This window comes from Crocodylus porosus, unplaced genomic scaffold, assembly GCF_001723895.1.
Source record: "Crocodylus porosus isolate Cpor-Errol unplaced genomic scaffold, CroPor_comp1, whole genome shotgun sequence".
NCBI classification, from domain to species: Eukaryota; Metazoa; Chordata; order Crocodylia; family Crocodylidae; genus Crocodylus; species Crocodylus porosus.
In genome coordinates, this window is record NW_017728915.1 from 21,357,808 (window position 1) to 21,379,874 (window position 22,067).

The window sequence follows — 22,067 nt, forward strand, 5'->3', positions numbered from 1 at the left end:
ACTAGCCTCTTGAGCTTGTCAAAGTCGGCTTTTCTGAAGTCAAGGACTTCTGTGTTGCTGACTGACTTGCCAGCTTTACGGCGGATGGTGAAGGTTTGCAAGATCTCATCTCCTATTTAGGTGCATAATTAACAACCAGATTTTCAGAAGTGCTCAGCACTGAGCAGTTCCTTTTGTGACATACAAGCAACTTGCTCAGGGTCATGCAGAGCATCAGTGGAGGAGTCAGCAAAAAATTCAGGAATCTTCCTTGTGCCCAAAATGTGAGATAGGCCCAAGACTTCCTTTACCTTTACATCTGGAGAGTGTAAAAGGCAGAAAGGGGAGATGTGTTGCATGAAACTTCATTGGAAAAGGGTTCCCTGAACATCTCAAGTGTGTCAAACTTCAAACAGACAAACATCATGGAAAGGGTGTTCTTACCCACCTTGATTCTTTGCTTACCAGGATAAAACTTGTTTCCAACATAGTGAAACAGGTTTCTAAAACATTACTGCCAATATCACTATAATAGTGGTTTGGAATTTATAGGGAAAGGATTCCTTATGCTATTGAGATGAAGAAAGTTCATTCCGACCCTAGAAACTATGAAACTATGAAACTAAACGCTTTCCCAGTCTTTACTTGATGTATAGTCAGAGCACTCCTATGTGATAGTCAAGTTAGTCCCAAGGCCACTGCGACTGTTGAGGCACTTTAGATGCTGTAACAACCTTCCTCCAGTCTGCATGAGGTTAGTTGAATTGTTTTGCATCACTGGTGATTCTTCGGGCAAAGGGATCTGGTGGTACCCATCTCCTCTTCAGGTATAGATGGCTGTTGGCTCGCAGGAAGCTCATCTGCCCTTTGACAGGTCTTATTTTTAGTCCTGCTGGGTGTCCACATACCCTCTTCCCCCAAGCTAGCCCAGGTAGGGGCACTGTTTTAGTTGCTGACAACCTGACCAGGGAACAGGCTCGACTGGTTTACATGGTACCAGACAGCAGACCAAGAGAGGCCTGGCCTAATAATCCTGTGATAGGGAAGGGCCATATTCCCATATGCAAAATGTGGAGTGGACACACAGAAGAAATTGGTGTGAGATCCACAAGAGCACTGAGACACCTAAAATCCAGCATAGGCATGATTTAGATGCCTAAGTCCAAATGAATGGGCCACACAAACTTGCCTGTTTATATGCCCTGAGAGTCAGTTGATTCCAGTAAGTTTTCACTAGAAAATGTAAGTAAGCACCAAGTGTTCTGCTACCCCGAAGGCCAGACCTGCCACCATCTTGGCTGAGTTGAGCATCCTGTGACTTGTCTCCCTTGTGTAGGATTAATAAATTGTGCGTGCTCAGGCTTAAGTCCCCTGAGAGGCCCCATGTGATAGGCGTGCTCAGAAGATGCTTACCGTGCCCCACAGCACGGAGCTGAGCACAGAGCATGGTAGCGTCTCTTCAAATGGGGAGATGATAACAATCACCTTCTGCATGATAGTCTGGTGGCTACAGCATTCATTCCCCTGGGTAGTGATGGATCTTGCTTCTAGGTTTTCCTCAGCCTGAGATGATTAAAATCCAGTTCACCTGCCTCCTAGGAGAGTGCCCTAGCCACTGGGCTAAGGCCAGTCTGTCGCGGGACCACTCTCCAAGCTGCCTGTTAAACCTGTATGGTGCAGAAAGATTCAAGGAACCAGGAGAAGCGAGGAAACAAAAGAGTGTGACTGTAACTTAGTGTTGAGGGCAGTCCTCTGGGAGCTTTCATTCATTGGGCTTCACTTCATTTTAATTCTCTTGTTAGTCTGTGATTTGGCTTTGGTTAAGCAGAACTGGGAACCAAGTCTTACAGCGGGTACTCAGGGAGGCAGTGTGTGACAGTGGAATGAGCATGGTGCTAGGAGCCATGGGCCCTTGAGTTTTGATCCTAGCTCTGACACTGATTTTCTCTGTGGCCTTAGGCAAGACACTTTCCTCTGTCTGTATTCATCTGTTAAATGAGAATGCTTGGCCCACAATATCTCTCAGGGGTGTTGTGAGGATTAATAAGTTTATATGTATAGTGCTTTAAAACCACTGTATGCAGCACTGTATGAGGACTGAGCAGTGCTATAAATGTTGCTCACAATGTAAGTAATAGTATATTCCTATTGGTATCTCTTTTCCCTTCCTCAGCATTTTAGTGTGTGTAAGGCTTACCATTTATTCTGTTGTGGGTCTCTTTCTGTGTTTGTCTTCCTAAAGGTCTTGCAGCCTAATCATGGGGTTTTGTGCATACTGTATGTGGAGGGATAAGAGATGATTGCCTTTCTTTGTGAGCTATGTTGTGCTCCCCTATTGTTGCTCATTATTCTATATGGCATAAATAGCATTACAGTAACAGGTTGATAGGTTTAAAGTTAATGAGCCAATGATCGGCATCTGAGAAGCTACTTAACAAAAATGTGTTTTCTTCGATTGTCTTGTATTCTTTAATAAATTTTATTAATTAATGAAATCGAAGACTCCTTTGTACAGTATGTTGGAAGAATGTTATTACGCCACACTGTATAATCATTATTACCATTTAATGAGTGTGTTATTCTGTCACTAACATTAATCTAACAAAAGAAACAAATACCTTGCCCACTTAGCCCATGGTGTCTTTCAGAAAGATGTATGATGTGATGCAGGAGTTACTAGGTTAAATACTCACTTCTGTGAATAGTGATAAACAATCCAGTTGAAATGGCCAGTGCATAGCCATGCAGCTGCTTGGAGAGATGTTAAACTTATGTAGATTTAAAAATACATGTGCAGCTCTTTTCTCTGTTTGTGTGATGCTGCTTTTATGAATGGTCCTTCTTTTCTGTCTTTTGGAATCTGCACCTCCCTGAGGATAAAATGCAGAGCAAATCAGTTATGCATAGCAGAAGATGGGGCATTTTTATACTTTGCCTTTTCATTTAGATTTGATTCCTAAGAAAAGCTGCTTAAGTGGTGTTACAACTGCTTTGATACGGACTCTAATTATGAAAGGTAGCACGGGTAAATAGTGTTAGGTGAAAAGAGCACAGAAGAGGAAGGGCAAGGGAAACCTTGACTATCAATCCTTCAAGAGGATGAATCCAGAAAGCTGCACCCACTGTTACAAATTCCATGTGAAGCCCATAGCAAAGCTGTTTTAGCGGCTTTCGGGAAAGGGATGCATGTCAGTCTTATTGTAGGTCCTTGTGGGAATAGGTTTCACACACAGAAGGGAGGAGAGACTGAAGTGAGGTATCTGTCATTCTCTTCCAGTGTTTCTGATCTCTTAAAATAAAGAGTACAATTAAATGAATGCATTTTCTCACATAAAAAGTTTTACATTCTTCAGCCAGTGCCTCGTAGAAGATTTCAGCTTCCCTTTAACTTATTGCAATTATTCGTGGCGTTCAGCTCTTGTTGGTTTCCCCTGTATAGTACACACAAGCTGTGTTTCTTTAATGTGGGTGGTATGAACCAAACAGCTGTACATGTGTTGTGCTGAATTTAATGCACATCATGGTAACAAAGAATCAATCTCAGAAGAGACTTCTTATGAGATGCTGTTAGCTTTGGCTTCATATATTTTATTAGCTATCAGAGCGTTTTCATTATTGCAGCTATTGGTTAGACCCACTATAACTCCAATAAAACAGACACACAAAACTGCAACACTTACAAAATGCAGTATGTACACATAACCTGTATCAACCTAATTTCAGCATAGCAAACACAAAACAAAAGCTGTATATGACTTCTTAGCCTTTGTGCACATCTGCATTATTATAAATGCTAATATAATTCTGCAATGATAAATAATTAAACAATTATGGTCATGAATCAATAAGTTTAGCACATTTTTCATCAGCAAATTGTACTGTATAAACAAGAAATATAAATTACCAAGTCTAATTTTCACTGAAAATTGTAAGCATTTTATTTCTAATAATTAAAAAAGTATTAGAATTCAATGGAAGGTACTTAGAAGTTTAAAATTTTCTAGTTTTAACCAAACACCATTAAATTGTCATGTTTTATGTTTCTGAATCTGATTAACATTTTGAGATTTGACTTTTGGAATCATTGTCTTTGTTTTCCTCTGCTGGAACTCCCCTCCTTCTTCCCTCCCTCCCCCCTTCCAGCCTGGGATTTCTCTGAAACACAATTTATCAGATGGAATCCAGCTTCAGTTGACCACACTGCATTTAGTTTTAAAAGGAAAATATTGTGAAACCTCTTTTAACATGTAGAAGGATCTAGCCATTTCTAGTATAACAGACAATATGGAAAGGGAAAATCTTTTGCAATCAGAGCTGTATTTAAACCCAGGTTGTTGGATTGACCCTCACCTTTCCAGCTATGAACTCTGAAGCATTTGCAAAGAATCCATTACCCCAATTACATGGTATTTTCCTGTATTAGGCATCTTGGCTTTAGGTTATTTAATTTTTTTTTTTACACTATGGTAGAAACAGAACTAAACAAGCTTGTGCGTATTTGTGGAAAAGAAAAAAGCAACAACCCTGGAGTCCAGGATTTCTACAAAGGTGTGCATGTTTTCTCTTCTGTAACTAGCTGTTTCACAAACTAAGGGCTTGTCTACACAGGAAGTTAATCTGAAATAGTTATTTCCAATTAACTTCCTCTGTGAGTGCTCTCATCCTTGGCAAATGCCTGCTCTGCTGCTTCTTTTTGTCACACTGAGATCCAGAGAGGCTAGGCTCATATTGCATTCACTCCATCTACCGATGAAAGTCACATCCAGTCCTGCAGAGGCAGGATTGCTCAGATGGAGCTGAGGAGGCTATCTATTGGTAGGCACCATGGCCTGAGTTTGAAGGGGGAGTAGATGAAGTAAAAAGCTTTGCCCAAATCTCTGGCACCGGCACTTTGGGACCTTTGATATCAGAATCAAGTGATTTTAGGCTTATAGGAAAGTAGGGCTGGACAGGACCTCAGGAAGTCAGTCATCCCTGGCTAAACCATCCCAGTCCAGTGTCTGTCTAGCCTGTTCTTAAAGACATCCAAGGATGGAGGTAGCTTGATCCAATGCTTCCTAATCTTCGGCCTAAATTTTCTCTGCTTTATTTTGAGGCCATTGCTCTTAGTCCTGTCCCCTGTAACCACAGAGAATGGTCTGTCTCCATTGTGTTTATAAGTATCCTTCAAATGCATGAAAACAGTTATTAAATTCATTGTCTTCTCATCTCCATACTAAATAATTTTCATTTTTTTAGCCCTTCCACATAAGTCATGCTTTTCAAGCCTCTAAACATTTTTGCCTTTTACACTTTCTTACTGATTCCTGGGATGTTAACCAAGGCCAAAGATTCAACCACATTCAGTCTCAGACCAGTACATGTATCCACTGAGTAGGCGCCCATCCTGCCAGGCTGGCGGCTGAAAGTTTAGAAAAGAGTATTTCACTTCAGTCCAAATCCTTTACACTCAGCAACTTGGACATTGGGTGGCTAAGTGTCATGGAAAGCACCTGCTCCCCGTGTTTAGCAAATTTTGATATCGAGCAGAAAGGTATCTACAAGACAAATCCCTCTGTATCATACTTAACTGCCTACTGTGGCCTAGATGCGGTTCAGGTATTTTGTACTGAAAATTCTTGATTTTTTCCTGAACAGCACAGAACTGCATTTAGTTGTTTGTCTCTGATCACTGTCCCTTGCCTTCCCTGATTTTTCCGACCTTTGATAATTAGGAGAAAAGGACCCACACATGGAGGTTAAAGATCTTCACTTTGGGTTTCTTCCTCCTGCAGCTGCTGCTGCATCTGCTTCTTTTCCTCTAGTTTTCCCAACGCATTTTATTTCCTTTTGTGGGTGTAAGTGTCTTTGCCTCTGATGCCAATGTCACTATTCTTGTGGCATCCAGATTTTGTTTTACTGTGTGGCTCTTAGCAACATGTTTCTTGCATTCTGCTCATTCTGTTGCAGAGTTCACACTTTCAGAGTCTGGAGATATAGATCACTCTGCTTTACATGCTTGTCTTTAAGCTTCTTGAATAGGGCAATACAATGATTGAAACTTAGGATTCATGCATTTCTCATACATGGGGGAAACCTGATGGTGGTTTTGTATTCCTGTTTTATGTCTGTCTTACAAGGCAGTCTGTGTTTACAGTGGTTAACTTTTTTGTGAATTTTGCATACATAATATACCAGAATCCAGCGTAAAATAACTACAGTAACATTTAATACAGCCACAAAGAGAATTTAATTTTTCAAATGTAAAGGTAAAGCTTTTTTTTTTCCAAATTCAGTCTAATGTCTTTTCTATTAAATGTATGATGTGCTGTAGGAATGCTGAAGTCCAAGTGAGAGGACAAAAGCTCTAGGAACCTATTATCTGTTTTATTCTCCCCCTTAGATATTGGACCTGTGGATGAGTATTACTGAAATAACTAATTTTTAAAATATATTTATTTATTTTGAAGACTCCTACTTTAAAAGAAAACACTTAGTTTAGCTTACAAAACTGGATTACATGATGCACAGCAGGTTTAAAAAATATTTCAAAGATGTTGCTTTCATGCTTCAAATCCTTGAAAAGCTAAATACATTCACTTCTGAAACTAAATCTTGGTTTTCACTGTAAAAAAAAATGTTTAATAGCACATATGGCATAATTTCATTTGACATCTGTTTTGTAACAAACAATATTTAGCTCACTTATTTGCTGAATGATACAGTACATACTGCAAACAAAAAGTCCAATGAACAGTTTTACATAGTTTGTAATATATCAATATTTATTGCAAAAGAATGCAAAACTTAAACATTTAAGCATGTTATTGATTGTAATATGCAAAACATTGATTACTGCATGCTGCCAATGCAAAGAAAGTCTACTGAATGCCTTATGGGGTATGAAAATTAGGTAGATTTCTGAAAGAATAACTGATATCCTCCCACTGGTGACATTTAGGCTTATGCCCTCTCAACCTAATTTGTGTCATCTTATAGGAGACAGCTGTCAATATATTTAGGATGGTTTAGCTCATAACAGCAAAAATGGTGAGACTATTGGCTTAATTGCATGAAGTGATTGATTCTAATGGGAACCACATTTAAAAACTCAAAATGCACTTTCTGTTGGCAGCTCTAATAGAATATCATAATGAATTGAAGCATCATACACACATATATTGTACTTTCTGGAAGGATTAGCAAAGGACAGCTATGCTTTTGTGTGGGCTTTTATTATTTGACTTTATTTAAATTGTTTGAATAACATTAAAACCAAACTTTAACACAGGAGCATAATAAGATAGAAACCAGAACATCAGGTGAGAACTGAAAGAACAAACTGTTACAATCATATAATTAATAATGGCGATAAGTGTTCAAGTAAATAAGTGGTGGGTGCTGAAATAACCATACCTTGCTGCTGTGTGCAACTGCAGTGCTTTGAAAGTGCATGATATTTCTCTACTGATATGACCAGTGCAATGATACGAATTTGGATGGAATAAAATGCCTCTGATTAAACACCTCCTTTAAGTCCTAGGTTTGGAAGGACAGCCAGAAGGGCTGTTATATGAGTTTAACAGAAACTGCTTTACGCCAGTTCCATTGAAGTGAACAAGTCGGTTTCAGCGTAGTTGCTACCTTAAATCCAGAAGTTAGCTTCATTGTATTCCTTCAGTGGTAATAGGACCAAACAAAGGTGCAGAGGCAGGCATGTTGGTGGGTGTTAGGCTGCTCTTGAGGTGATCTAGGCTTGCCTATACCTTTACAACTGGTTAAATTGCTGCCCATCTGTTTTGGTTTGCTGTTGCAATGCCTTGCTGTCCGCCTAGTGTAATGTGGCACCTTGAGGCCCCTACCTTGTTGCAATTGTCTTGTATATACTACAGTTTTCTCTGGAGAACTTGTGATCTGAATATAAAATGAGAGACAACAGGTGGATTCAAAGGACAGACAAGGATAACCCTGCACAGTAGTGCGTCTTATTGCCATTGATGCCACGACTAATTCATGGAGGATGCAAACATTCAGAACTGCTAACAGTGATTTAAAATTCAGTCTTCTCTTTTTAATGCTTTGGCTGCCTCTTCCCCCCTGCCTGCTATAGCATATATCTTCCGCTATTATTTCCATTATAAACTTTTCTGTATCTAAATATTTGAGACTAATTGGACCTCTGAATATCAGCCTATTCTTCTGTCTTTGCTTCACCAAGCAATTTGTTTGATGCTGGTAGGGTGCAGTGCCCTGGAGCAGCCACTCTGCACTCAGCAATAGCTTAGATTTGTTCTGTAGAAAGAGGATGTTATCTGGGAGGATACTTCAGCGAGTGCTTATGGTATCTTTGGCTATCAAAAGCAGGGCACAAAGGAGCCTTGCTTCTGGCTGAGGGGGACACTGCAGGAGTACATCACCTGCTCTTCTTAGTAAGGTGCTGTTTCAGCACCGAGGTTGTCCTGGTGTCCCCCACTTTTAACCTGCTGTATTTAAGGCACAGAATTCCTGTCACACATTTCTACTTTTAGTGCAGCCTCAGAGCTCTTTAGTGGGGTTGTTATGTATTCACCCCTTTACTCCCCTGGGATTTTGCACATTTGTTTCTCTTGCTGTGATCACAGCACAGCAGTAACCCCTCACCTTTCCCAGACAAAGGTCTAGTGCACCTGTCCTCCCTCAATTCCCTTTTTTACCCTTTGCACAGAATGCAGCTGCTGGCTTTCCCTTCCCTGCCTTAACTTCCTCATGGCACTAGCCTTGCTCTTTCCTACCTTGATATTCTGTACTCAGCCTTTGTAATGTGCTCTTTATTTAAAGATGTTCTGCAGCTCGATGCCCAACAACCATTGATTTCTAGAAATACGTGGGTTCTAGCAGAGATGAATATACTGTTACAGATGAAATGCTTTTTTTTCTTTGCAATAATTAAAAAGGTATGAAGAATTGGATGCAAGATTGAACAGTGTAAGTCCTACAAAATTAAAAACATTGCAGAACTGGAATAAATATTAATAATAATTTGGAGGCATAATGAAACACTGTAGATATGAAGCAGGGGGGAAAAAAAACAAGCAGGAAAGGGGAAACGTTTTTATAGACCTTAATTACAGCAGGGGTTGTTAGTAAATTTACTGAATTGCAAATGTAAAAGATTCGAATGGCCTGAGTAAAACCACATATTTAAGCCTTCTAAATGAACATTTCTGTTTTTTGAGTAATTTGTACCATCTGTGTCAAAATTCTGAGCCTAAAAAGAAAAAGCAGTGGAACAAATGTTGGTTCCATAAAACAGTCCTAGTTCATTGTTGAAATTGTCACACATTAACATTGCAGGCCATCTGGGTAGACAAAAGACTCTAACCAGATTGCTAAGATGATTTTATTGGTCTGGTATTAATCAGTATGTGGCATAATATTTAAGCAAAAAGAAATGATGAGGTGAAGTGGAGTGCCTTAAACCACCCTGACTGTATGGTAGTTGCACAATAAATGTATTACACCACAGAGTGCTGTGTTGTTAAGCAAGAAGCTTAATTCTGAAATGTAAATAACACAGCTATATGATATTTCCAATTTATATTTTAAGATAAAATATGAAACGTAAAGAAGTAATGACTGTTGGCTTATCGTGATTGAGAGATTTAAAGGCCACAGCATGGTTATATTAAATTGTGGTATACCCACAATCATGTTGGAATTAACTTTAATTTCTTTTTGTAACATTGTAAATCAGATTACACTTCATCTCAAAGAATCCCGAACTCATGATTTACAATTGATTTTCCACATTCTAAACTCTTGTGCACAAAGCATCAGCTTGTCTTGTTGCTAATATCTGGAAATAGTTGTGTACTTGGCTCCTTCTTGGAAATTTTCACTGGCTTCCTAGCCTGTCAGAATCCGCTATAAAAGCCTCTTCACTTAGTCTTCAAGATCATCCATGGAGTTACTTCTACTGCCATCTCTCCATTGCTGAGTTCTTTCACTATGCTTCTCAAATAGCCAATGTTCAGTTTCACCATCTTCTCATCTTGACATCACCACCTTGAACATCCATCTTGTCTATCTTTGCCCAAGCAGCTCCTCAAATCTTGTGTCATAACCTGTCTCTTCCCTGTAGTCTGGGACACCTAAAATAACTTCAAAACAATAATGCAAACCTCTCGCAACCATCACTTAATTCTCCCTAAAACACCCCACTGGAGTGGAAATCTTTTGGAGGGTTGGCTCGAGGTCTTCTGAAGCAGATACACCTCACCATAAGAACTGCATAAGGAGGTGGGAATCCAGGTAGATATTCACTTTATATTGCCTTAACGTTCTTTAAGTGGCTTTACCTAGGCTGGCAGAGAAGTCTGAAGAAAGGGCAGCCTGGAGGCCTATCTACAGGTACAGCTGATGAAAAGGAAGCATGAATGCAAATGCAGGCTATAGACTGGAATAGCAGCTGTGTGCACTTGGCAGGGGACAGAAGCTTTAGACCAGCACCATGCAATTGGTCCCAGGTTGCAGCATAGAATAGTCCTCCCCAGCCACCAGGAATCCCACAGTTCTGGCTGCATGTGGATGCACTGCGTGTGGAGCCAAACCCTTGGACGCTTGTACTGGGACTGTTTCTTGAATTATTTCTGTGTGTGAGTGGAGGGCAAAATTTGCCTGTTCACAGAAATACCTTCCAGACAGTTACAGGGAGTGTGTGTTGCAAAAGCTACTTTAGAATATTCCCATATTTTAACTAGTGGTACTCCCTAGAGCAAAACACTTCAACACTATAGTTCCTGCTAGGATCATGAGTATCATTATTTATTACCTGTATTGTGAAAATACCAAAAATCCCACATTCAGGATGCTTCTGGGCACTGCTCAAATTCATGGGAAATGTAGTTCAGGTCCCAAAGGGCTGTTTACAAAAGACTCAAATTCTCCAAGAGTGGCAGCTGGAGCGTGTGCAAGATGCAGGCAAGCCTGCACATGACTTGATAGCCCAGGCTTTATTTTATTTTATTTATTTTTTGCCTTTTCCTCTGCTTTAAGTCATTATTTTAGGGTAGCTGATGGGGTGAGAAGAAATGAAGAGGAAGAGGGGGTAAATGAAAAGGAGAGAAAGGAAAGGAGGACCATCAAATAGGATGGCATGGAAGGATGTTGGGAACATGAAAGGTGAAGGTGAGGGAAGGATAAAGGAATCATGAGAGCAGGGAGAGTGAGGCTGGAAGAGACATGTTTGGGACAAACCACCAATAGGCAAAAGGCAGGCTTCAGAGGTCAGACTGTAAAAGGCACTCACTTGCCATGAGGACAGCTATGGAGGGCTGGGGAGGGAGTTGCCCAGAGGACATCAACTGGACATCAACAAGCCTTGGTGCTGCTCTTGGCCTTCAGATGTTCCTTGTCACCTGTTGCAAAATGTACCTTTGCTTGGGCAGATCTAGAAAAAGGTCCTTATTTTTTGGAGTGCAATTTGTTGCAAGGTGGCAGGCACCAAGGAGAAGCAGCTAGACCTGCACATGTGGCTCTTGTTTTTGTTTTTATATATCTTCTCGGACTGTATTTGTGCCTTGGACTATAAAGACCAGTTCAGAGGAACTGATAGTCCAAGGGACAGGTGACATCACTGCCACTTTTCTTCAGGAGATATTGCTGGGTGTTTGCTTATCCATGAAGCAGTTTCCTCTAGAATGACGGGCTTGTTTGAAACCATGAATGCCTGACATAAAGCCTGCCATGTTGCTTGTATCTTCTCTCAGTAGTCCACTCAAGGTACACTATATACACATTCTGCAAAGATGACAATAGTGGTTTGGCTTTCCAGTTCCTATCAATCTTGCATCTTAATTTAAAAAATGTTAAGTATCTACCTTAAGAATGACCGAAATCTCTGTTAGCCCATCAAAGGATTTCCTCAGCTTTATCCAGTTAAAAATGGGCTATCTCACTCATGACCCTGCAGTGACCTCATCACTTTATACAACATAGCTTAATTTACACCTAGATAAACAAGACCCTGGAAATTGCGAGTTAGCATTACGATACTGGGAGCAATGCAATGGACTGACTGGGTGTGCTGATTCCTTCATGATGGATAGTAATGGTGGGAAAATGTCACTGCAGCCACACAAAAGTGTAATGTTATCAGCCACATACAAGTGAAATGTGGATTAAAATGCCATTAACATAACCAATTAAACATGTGAATAAACAAACCGGTGAAATCCATAATAATAGCTGTTGTATTACAGGAATTCTGCTTTCCTGTTGCTCACTTTGTTCATCAGAGAACTGTCTGAAAGGACAACGAATATGAAGCAGATAGGTCCTGAATGGCAAAGACAACATGTGCACAGCATGCTGGCAAACACAGTTTCTTACATACTCCACAGGGAAAATGTACAGAGCCACATTTTGGGATGGAAGATGATTATTCACCTTCCTGGCTAACATTTGCCTTATATTTCTGTCACACTCCTGTGTAGCAGCCTTTTACATATGTTTAGTTGTATCTTGGATTTTGTGGTTCTGTTTTGCATTTTATTCTGGGTTTGATGGTTCAGCAACTGCTGAATATTTTGTCCATTATGGTTGTGGACCAACTCGGGGCTGAACCAGGGTTTGTCTTGAACTCTCCGGAATAAAGCCGTGAACAGCTTTGTTCAATTTGGTGGGTAAACAGTGAGATGTGGCATCAATTTAAATGTGAAGATTGTTTAAGAGAACTTTAAGAGACATGGCCAAGTGATTTGTGCACCTGCCAGTTGCACAGTTCTCTGGGGCTGTGGAGAGTTCATCTCCTTGCCAGAATTTCTGCAACACCTGCTGCAGAGTAGAAGTGGCGTTTTTCTCATTTACCCCATGGGCCTTGTCATTTTCTAAAAGATTTCATTGCGTGTTCACTTTGGCCCACTCTTGGCCCATGCTCCTTTTTCTACCTTCTTGAAGAAAGTTCTGATGTTTCCTTTTAATCATCCCTCTGTCAAAAGTAAACTAACCTTGTTTTCTCATGCTAAGTTTTCCTTCCTCATAGGTGTAATGAGTGGGTCTGCTTCTCTTCTGTACCTTTGGTTGAAGCTCCTGTAAGATGGCAATCTGAAGTCTGTGTGATACTTCAGTGTGGTGTCTTTTTCGGGCCTTCTGGATTCTGCATTAGACTGGTGCAACCTTTTGTTATTCTCCTGTCCATAGCAAGAAACTAAAGATGGCTCTTTCCTTGAGACATTCTTCAGCCAATGACAGTCCCATTGTTTGGTCTATATAGCTGCGACTGTAAAGGAAAGCAACCCCAAAGTGAGAAGATTTTAAATGCTTTGTTTTTCCCAGGTGCTAAATCTAATTCCTGTTTCTGGCCAAATGGCTTAATCCTTTAATCTTAAAGGATTAAGAGCTATCTGCATTAGATCTCCCCCAGATGTTAAGATTTCACTGGATGGCTGGTGCCTTAAACCCAAAGCCAGAAAAATCATTCCTGCACAGAACTCAGCATTGCTTTCCCAGCTTTGTTGAAATGACCATTTGAACATCACTACCTTATTTATCTTTTAAGCCCACCTTCATACTTGCCATTTTTGACAATGACAAGGGAACACTGGGTATTTTCTGTCAGGGATCCTTCAGTGCCATTGCAAAAGAATGAAATGGCAATCAGGATTCCTCTGGATTCTTTCTTTAAAGTCAGTTCAAAATTACAGACGAGATGAACAATCCTTCCCATAGCTTTTTGTTTAAAATTTCAGAATGATGAATAGAAGACATTACGTTCTTTAAATGTGGAAAGAACACTTATTATTTGAAGGAAATTGGGTCTCCCTTCAAAAGATTGATAATGTTTCCTTTGTGGTATATAGGAAACGGATACCAACACCAAAACGGCTACTGCAGGATGGATTTTTTTTTGTAGCAAAGAAGTTAACATAGAAATTATGTGGAGGGGTGCTTTGCCACACAAAAAGATCGTGTGTGAGCCTGTATTCAAGGCACTCAGTGTGACTATGCACTGACTATGAAGGTAGTTCACCCTGGCAACATAGTAAACTGCCTAGAATTAGTCAACTTGTTACCAGTATTAAAAATGTATGGTAAATATGATGTAAAAGACAGAGTTGGAGGGGTACTGTTTTTCAGTTAAGCTTAGTTGGGTGAATAAGGCTATCTTTAGCAGCCAGACCCTAGAGCAGGTGTATCAAAGTCATCAGTTCCTGCGATGTGTGGAGCTGGTGCATCCTGCATGCAGCCCAGTTCGGGACATGCCTCAAATTGTGTGTCAGTCCTGTCACTTGGACTTGGACTTAATGATAGGCCTGTGTGGGCTAGATCAGGCCTGTGAACTGTATCTTTGAGACCCTGTCCAAGATGGGATGCCACAGAGCTAGGCACAGTTTGAAGGAGACCAAGGAGTTTAAGCTCTATGCACAGGAAAGACAAATGGTGGGAGGAGGAATGGAGGTGGAGGAATGGAGGTAAAAAGAAGTGAAATCACTTGCTTTGGGTCACTTAATAGGTCTGTAGTGTGAAATACGAGTCCCGGCGACTGAAATTGGGGGTCAGCTTGCCAAAATGAACATTGAAAATGAACTCAGGCTGAGACTGGGTTCCTTCTGCTTGGTCAACCCCTGATGACTTGAGTGTTTCAGGATCTTGCTCCACAAATTAAAAAAAGAATGAAGAGGCCTTGAAATGGTGTTCTTGAGGCTTATGTTTGTACCTGAGGCTGTGCTGTGCATACAGAAATGAAATAGCAGTCAATTTTAGCAATCTCCCTCTGTTCATTTCATCTCCCCAACAAGCTGTTTTTTTCTTATTGTAGCTTTCTGTCTTATGTATATTATGCAGGAGAATGTAGTCTGCATTATCCTGTTGGAGCAACATGTTGCTTGGCCAGATTGAGAGACATTCTATATGTATCTTTCCCCTGCCCCATCTCCTCCTCCCATCCATCTTCCCTTCCCCCTCTCCCCTTCCCCCAGCTGAAGAGAACCTGCCACAGGATAAGCTGCTTTTTTATTCTTGAGGGTGATATGGTCAGAATTCAATGGGACCTTCTGGTCGCTCTGGGGGTCCTGGAGTCCCCATGGCCATGTGTAACAACGGCGGACTCCTCAGCTGCCTCATGGATGTAGTCCTAATCTTGGCTTGATCATTGACCCATGCTGGTAAGCCATGGCCAGGGCCAGTGGCTTCCTGGACATGGCCTGACTACTAGCTCAGCTGATGCCTTCCATCCTTTCTGGCCATCCCTTCCAGCCATCCCTTCCCAAACCTTAAAAGATAGACCTTTCAAGGAGACCTTGTTTCCTGCTAATCTAGAAAATGCACCCTGCTTCTGTTGCAGTTGGAGGTTGCATTCTGTTATGCTGTCATTTGTTTGTACTAGTAGGAAAACCTGGCCTTGACAGTGTGGTGTCAGGGAGCGAGCTCATACATGCAGCAAGGTGAATGAGGAGTAAGAGAGGAAGAAAACAATAAGGGCAAAGAAGGCTATAGATAGAATAATAGAAAATTAGAATTGGAAGAGATCTCAGGAAGTCATCCAGTCCAACCCCCTGCTTAAACCCAGACCTTCCACAACCAGATCATCCCAGCCAAGGCTTTGTCTACCCAGGTGTTAAAAAACTCCAAGGATGGAGAGACCACCACCACTCTGGGCAACCTGTTTCAATGCTTTATTACCCTCCTAGTTGTTAGACCCCGACTCCATGCAGTGCCCAATGACTAGGGAGATGACGATCCGGTTGCTCATGGATCCATTAGCCAGATCAAGCAGGGAGCAAACACCAGCACACATTGCTCGCAACAGCTTTATTCAGAATAGAGACAGCTTCGGACTAGCTCCTAAAAAAACAACAAACTGGGGAGCAGTCCTAAACAATAGTTTTTTCCTACATTTATACACTTTAGTTCAGGTTTATTAACATTCACTCCACCTTTGTCCTTCCTCCTGTTCTACCCATTTCTCCTCCCATTGCAAGCTCCGCCTCGGTTTACTCTTTACTTCATTAGCATTCAATTGCTTACGCATTCACCTCATTTACATGTCTCTCTGCTAAGTGCGCATGCGTAAGGCCATGAGCTCGGGTACTCTCGGTCAATCACTGGTTCTTTCCTGACTTCAGCACCATCTCCAAGGCCTTGCTTTTTCTTTATTTCCTGATGATAGCTGGTGGGCTGCAACTTGTTCTTCTTACACAATGGGCTCTAACACTATGACTTTGTTTAGAAAACTGCTTACCTAAGCATTTTCAAGGTTAGTCTTAACATATCATCCTGCCTTGTGACCAGCAGCTTTTGCTGAGACACAGAAAAAAGCCTTTGTATTCAGCTGCAGATTCAGTGCTCCCCAAAATCCAAATTATTGTCACCCTGACACTAGTGAGGAAGTTTTCCCTAACACATAACCTAAAGGTCCCTTGCTGCAACTTGAGGCCATTGTTCTGTCATGTGCCACCACTGAGAACAGTCTCGCTCCATCCTCTTTGTACCACCCTTCAGGTAGTTGAAGGCTGCTATTAAATCTCCCCTCAGTTTTCTCTTCTCCAGACGAGGTCCCTCAGCCTGTCCTCGTAAGTCATACGCTCCAGCTCCCTCACCATTTTTATTGTCCTCTACTGGACTTTCTCCAATTTGTCCACATCTTTTTTGTAGTGGGGGGGCTCCAAACTGAACACAAGACTCCAGACGTGGCCTTGTGAATGCCGAATAGATAGGAATAATCACTTCTCTTGATCTGCTGGCACTGCTCCTATTACTGCAGCCCAGTATGCTGTTAGCCTTTTTCGCAAAAAGGACGCACTGTTGGCTCATGTACAGCTTCTTGTCCACTGTAACCCCCAGGTCTTTGTCTACAGAAAATAGAGAAGTGAAAGAATGGAGGGAATTAAAGGAAGCAGATCTGAGTGCTGAAAGAATAAGGGTAGCATCAGAGATTTTACTGAAGATTTTACAAAAGAACAGTCTCTGGTCAAATATGGCCAGTCAAATTTGTGTTGTGATGCTTTATGATGAATCTAGGGTCTATGATGTGTGGAATGTTTCAGCTCAAATGAAATCCCAAGCACTGTCCTCAGTTCTGCCTTTAGGCAGTGCATTTGGGTTTTTGTGAATCGTATTTAATACTGGGCAGTGGCATTGCTGCTGCTTTGTCCGGCTGTCACGATCACTCTAGGAAATGCCAGCCTATTCAGCTGGAAGTATATTCCTGTGTCTGCCTTTTAGCACAGACCCCCAAACAGTAAATTCAGCCTTTGCATGTGATTATAGTTATATGACAAGGCATGATGAAGTGTTTAAGAATTTCTGTAAGTTTGAAATTATCTTTACATTGGCCTCTGTTAAGGTTTCTGACAATTGCAGTTAATCTTTAGTCCTGAGGAAAAGACTTTTTCCACACCATATGGACTAGGCCAGATTTATCTGCTGCTTGTTGTCCTTCATGGGACACAAGGCACATTCCACTGAGTGATGGATCATCTCCTGAGATGTCGTAGCAAGAGTGCATTGGCATGTTCAGTTGACAGAGTCCTTCTTAGCAAATTTTACTCAAATTATTTCCACTGTAGTTACTACTTTATTAACATTACAGGCCTTAGTGTGCATTTTCACAGTTACATTATGCTGGCTCCAGGAACATCTCTAGGCAGGAGATCAGTTACTTGTGCAACATGTTCAGTAAACTATCTTATTTCTCAGATGTGAATCAGTGGAAATGTGAGCCGTTAAAGACCATGATTAACTCCAGACTGAAGCTTTATTCTCCAATGGCTTATGTATGTATTGAAAGCTAGCTTTTATTTTATTTTTATTTTTTATTAGCATATCGTCTAAGCCACAAGCAGGCTTTCTGTCAATGTAGCTAATGTGAAGCTTCTTCTTGTTGTTATTTTTTAAATGAAGATGTTTTTTGTGACCAGCGTAAAAAAGACACTGAACTCTGCTGCTTTATGAAGTCGTGGTCCTTGCTTTATGGCATTTGAGGATGTGGAAGCACTTCAGGTTCAAATCTATGCTCAGGTCTTTTTCTTTAAATCTCTACTCCCAGGTGACACCTGGTATTGTGTGCAGGCAGCCTCTGATCAGCTGTCCTATTTTTGTGCATGAAGATTTATCTCTCTGTCTTAACAGGAAAGATCCATGGACAGACTTTAAAACAAGCACATAACTCCATTTCAGGAAATACACAAATGGATCAGGAATTGCATATGGCTTTATATCACACCACACAGGATGCCAGAGACCTGAGGAAGGCCTTTAAGCCACTAGAAAAAGCATTTACAAGTTCAGGCTTCTCTTTCGTGGTGATGTTCTGTGCAACTTGTTCCTGTCCACTTTTTTCAAGCAAAACTACTGCTTAATTGCTAAAAACTGTGTATCTAGTTCACATTAAGGAGTGAACACTGGTGTATAAAATTAAATGGTTAATTAATCAGACCAGTGTTCTTATGAAGATGTTGGATTTCTATTGTGTATGTAAAGAAATGAAGCCAAAACTTCTTTGGATTCTATAATTTATTGCTTGTGCCCGGCAGCAACAATTAATGAAGAAGATCTATGAAGAAGCAAAGCAGTGGATCATTAGAAACTGAGAGTGAACTTTCCAAATTTATCAAGTATCTTGAACTTTAAGATTTACAAATCTGACATCAAATGGCCAAGCCTCTTACAGAAGAGTCAAGTTCAAGACTTAGCTTGTTTAAATCCTGGGAAAGTGTTAGTTTTCAGTTTAATATTTCTGGAGAAAAACCCTTTTCAGTGTTCAGTTCAAGACTTTTATATGGATAATAGTATATTAATGGATATAAAATCAGAAGTCCACACTAAATTCATAGAGCTTTAGTTAATTATCCAAATATTAATTCATAAAGGTCCTCTTACCAGCTTTCATTTACTTGTAGATGACAACTCTTTATAAACATGAGTCCCAATGCTACAGCAACCCAAAGACTGAATGACCCTAACAATTTATGGCTAATTTCTAATATTAGACTAAAATTTACGAGCTGAGAATAGTCCTCAATTAGAATATGAAATTTATTTCTTAATATACATGTGTATACCTATAATTTCTTAATTTAAAGTGAGAGCACTACCCTCTATTACTACTTTTACTATTTTACAATAGTAAAATAAATGAGGTATTGATTAGTTATTTAGAGCATGTGTCTGCAAGTGGATATGCTGTTTTGTCCTGATCTAGCAAAGCAGTTACGTGGTTGAAGTTGAGCAGATGCTTAGACTCATTAATTTGTTGGTTAACAGCCAAAGTTAGTACTACAAGCATGTACAAGCCAACAACAATAATGTTTTTTGTGGATACCCTTTGTGGGCCAGAAGGTAGATACAGCTAGTAGATATTAATCCCATATAGACTTCTAAATACTTAACAATAGTTGGTCTTTTAATATGTATTTACTCAGAATTTCTCTATATGGCAATGCTCATATTTTTTGTAATACGTCTTGGAATCTTGTGAACCAAAACAGTGGAGGAGTGCAAGTTTGCAACCAGCAGACTGCTGACATTATCAATGATGGTAACGACAAACATCTAAATAAGAAAATTCTAGGACTGCGCACATATAGTCTGACACAAATACCACAAGTAGCTTGTGTTTGTTCCCTGGTATTAACTGAAGAGATGAACGGGGATGTTTCAAAGTCCTGCAGACCTGGTGCTGTGGCTATAGGATGCTCATCCTTAGAAAGTTCTTAGGATTTATGAGATTTTCAGTATCAACATCTACTGCTAGTGTTGGTTTGTTTAGAACAGAACCCAAAGTCAGCATGTAAGCAAGATTTAGATGTAGTATCTGATGCTGACATAGGTCTTTGAAAAATTAATTTAATATTTTCATGTCTTCTTTCTCAAGGATTTATTTAGTAGGATGCCTTCGGTCCAGTATTTAAAATGAGCTAAAAAACAGTACCCCTGAGCTATTATATCCTCTCTTAGCTTTCACCTATACTAGGAAAATATGCAAATATTTTTCTCCATTAGTCATGTAGTTGTGTCAGTGCTAATAATACTACAAGTGTGTAAAGGCAGGTGGTTTTTCCACAGTGAAGCAACAGGTGGTTTGAAAAGACATGTTCACAAAAATATTCTGTCCCAATTTTAGCATTGGTGCAGTTTCAGTTCAACAGGAAGATATTTGTCTTTTTTCTCCTGTAGGCTGATCCCTAAGTTTTCTTGATGAATTTGCTTATTTTATGAACAGTCATAAGACTGCTTACAGCCCTAGTTAATGTTAACTGTATTGGTATTAAACTTACAACCAAAAAGGTATGTCAACCCACTTTTATTCCCTGACTGAGTTAGGATAAAAACAAAGTCAGAATGGCTATGGTGAGCTAATATCTCTTTTCAGCATGAAAACCTCCCCCCGCAAAAGTCTGGAAGGCTTTTTATGTATGAAGGGTTACTTTAGGAAACAAAAAAGTAAGGCCCTGGGAAGAAACTACATAATAAAATTGATTTCCAGCTAAATAGGTCTAAATTTCCTAAAGCCAGCTTCTGAATTGAGGGATAGTATTTGGTTTTTTTAAAGAAAAACTGTATTAGAGAATATGCAATGTAAAAAATGCATTTCATTTAATTTTAATCAGCACAGTATCAATAATAAACTTGTTCAATTATTGACACTAGGCTTTTATGAAGTTAGTTTAGGAAGGAAAGTAGTGCAGATTGGACCATCTCTGTCGTAAAGGTGACATATGAGTAATTGAACATTGGCTCTGAAAATCAACACAGCAAAGTCCATTTGCTTTCTCTTAGTTACATACAGCAGGCATGTCAAACATATGGCTGGTGGGCTGGATCCAGCCCATGGACCAGCTGAATCCAGTCCACTGGGCTACTGACATGGCACCAGAAGTTGGGGGACATGGCCAGGTGGGAGTAGCCTGCTGGGTCCCAATGGGCACAGCGTTTGGTGGCAGAAGGGTGAGTGAAGGCTGGCACAACCCTGGTCATACTCCAGCTACTTCACCTGTCACCACCACCATGGTCCCAGGTCTTTGGCTGCTGGCTTCATTGCCACTGTGGCATGCTCCATGCCCCATGCTGGACCTGGAGCCAGAGTCGTTGCTTCCATGTGCACCATGCGGGAGCCAGAGCTGGGGCCCTGGCATGAAACCTGTGTCAGCAGCAGCTTCAGCTCTGGCACAGGACATTCAGCACATGGCAGAAGCTGGGGCTGCTACCACCAAAGCCCACCCCCTGCCCTGGGTTGGATTTGGCCCACAAGAGGCCTCACAGTCCAACTCCACCTCCAGGGTAGGAGGCGAGTTGGACCCCACTGCCATTCAGAATAAATCTCTCGTGTGACAAAGTCAAGATCTTTTCTGCTTTGTCTTTTTCTAATTTTCTGAAGAGAATTTGGAAAATTTTAGAAACGAAATGATGTGAATATGCTGCGCAGCACAGGACATCTCAATTCCTGATACTTTGGAGAACATTTTTAGGTAAATGTTCATCATTGTCACTGGTTTCAATGAACGACAGATGGAAGAAATTCTAATACATTTAAGCATTGTTGTCTTGTACAGCATAAATCATTTTGTTTCAGAGGTCTACAAAAACTTCTGTAGGGGGTCTGCTTCAGGGTTTTCACATAAGGAGGACCTTTAATGAGTTGTAGAGTATTATGTATGTAAGCCGTCAGATCTAAGCCAGCCCAGGGCTCTTTGAAGCTTCTCTGGAATATACTGGAGGTCTGAGAGTGGGCAGCTGCTCTCTCTCTGAACTGGCTACTCCTCTTTCCTGTACAGTTGAAGCTTTCTCCTTACTTATTGTCAAAACTCTCCATGCATCTGTCTGACCTCCTTTCTTTTTGCTACTGCCTTTCCATTCTCTCTTTTAAACAGTCCATACCTTGCCTCTAACTTAGTGCCCCCCTCCCTTGCCACTTTTCTTCTCTTAACTGAGAACACTTCCTTACTCAGCACATACACACACCCTCGCGCCTCTCTCAAATTAATGCTTCTGGTAAAGGCTCTTTCTGGAGATATGTGAGGTGACCTGGGACTAATGCTATGCTGCATGTGAGGGAGCGGGGGCTAGGGGCGGCCGTGAGCTCCCTAGCGCCGCCTACCGTCACGTTAGGGTGACGTAGCACCCTCAGAATC

The 22,067-nt window shown here is 40.8% G+C and overlaps 1 long non-coding RNA gene across 1 annotated transcript; it reads right to left on the bottom strand.

The window, feature by feature from the left end:
- Positions 1-1,265: 1,265 nt before the first annotated feature.
- On the bottom strand, positions 1,266-16,258 carry LOC109310792. Its single transcript, XR_002101319.1, has 3 exons — positions 16,121-16,258; positions 15,045-15,046; positions 1,266-1,277 (listed from the first exon to the last, which is right to left on the bottom strand). It is a non-coding gene; the product is annotated as an uncharacterized LOC109310792 (long non-coding RNA).
- Positions 16,259-22,067: the final 5,809 nt, after the last annotated feature.